The following is a 1,165-nucleotide window of genomic DNA, read 5'->3' as shown; positions in this document are numbered from 1 at the left end:
AAGAGGTGCACATTTCGAACAAAATCTTCATTAAAAAGTTTGTAAATAAAATAATTAAAATAATAAATTAAATTATATTTTTTTCTTTTTCCGTGATTTCCTGCGAAACAAAGCAAAAACGAGCATATGTCTATAGGACTTTTTTTCTTAGTTTTTAACTCCTCTACACGCTCCCGAAGTTTTGCCATTTAATTTGGAAACACCCTGTATAAACGTGTATGTATGAACGTATATAGACAGTGTATAAGGTTTTTTTCGGTCAATCGTAAATTTCAAGCGTTAAGACATGGATCGATTGAGAGACTACATACACCGAAAATCGGTCGAATTATATATATATATAGAGACCATAACGTATAAACGCGTATGTACGAACGTGTGCGTTTAAACGTACGTATAAATGTATATAGGCAATGTATAAGGTTTTTTTCGGTCAATCGTAAATTTCGATTACGGGCGTTAAGACATGGACCGAGTAAGAGGTTATCTGTATCGAAAATTTGTCGAGCGAGAGGGGTCTCCGAGCGAAAGGGTACCGCTCTTGCAGAAAGAATCGCAAAGTACCTCGCCGAAGAAGAAGGAAGAAACTAAATATTGGAAATATCCTTAGGAAAAAGCATCAAAGTTGTCACCGTCGTCGTCGTCGTATAAGCCATAACGTATAAACATTGATAAACTCGCGAACAAAGAAAATACGCAGAAAAAAAACGTGTCGCAACACGTTCGCAATTCTTGGAAAAAAGGAGAGGGGTTACCGCGACAAAGAAAATACGTAGAAAAAAAACGTGTCGCGACACGTTCGTAATTCTTAGAAAAAAGGGGAGGGGTTACCCCCTCTTCGATTCTAGAAGTTTTACCATATACGCAGCAATTTACGCGGGAACAATCAGTGATGCACATTTGGCTCCCCGGCAACACGGAATCCATCCCCACCACTTTTACCCTCACCTACCGGCATCGAGTCGGCCGCGAGAGCGAGCGAGACAGCGAGAGGCTGCGCCCGTCCTTTTCGCTCTACCAGTAAACCGTAAACACATGCGAGTATTAGAGCGAAAAGGACGGCCGCTCTATCACGCTGTCTCGCTTTTTCTGCTAGTCGCTCGTTACAAGCGATCGAAAACCGAAAATGTACTTTCTCGGCCGCTCGGCGTATTCTTGTATAGGC

The sequence above is a fragment of the Trachymyrmex cornetzi genome, unplaced genomic scaffold, assembly GCF_001594075.2.
Source record: "Trachymyrmex cornetzi isolate Tcor2-1 unplaced genomic scaffold, Tcor1.1 scaffold1023, whole genome shotgun sequence".
NCBI lineage: Eukaryota > Metazoa > Arthropoda > Insecta > Hymenoptera > Formicidae > Trachymyrmex > Trachymyrmex cornetzi.
The sequence above is the reverse complement of the archived record's forward strand: the minus strand, read 5'-3'. Positions refer to the sequence as shown.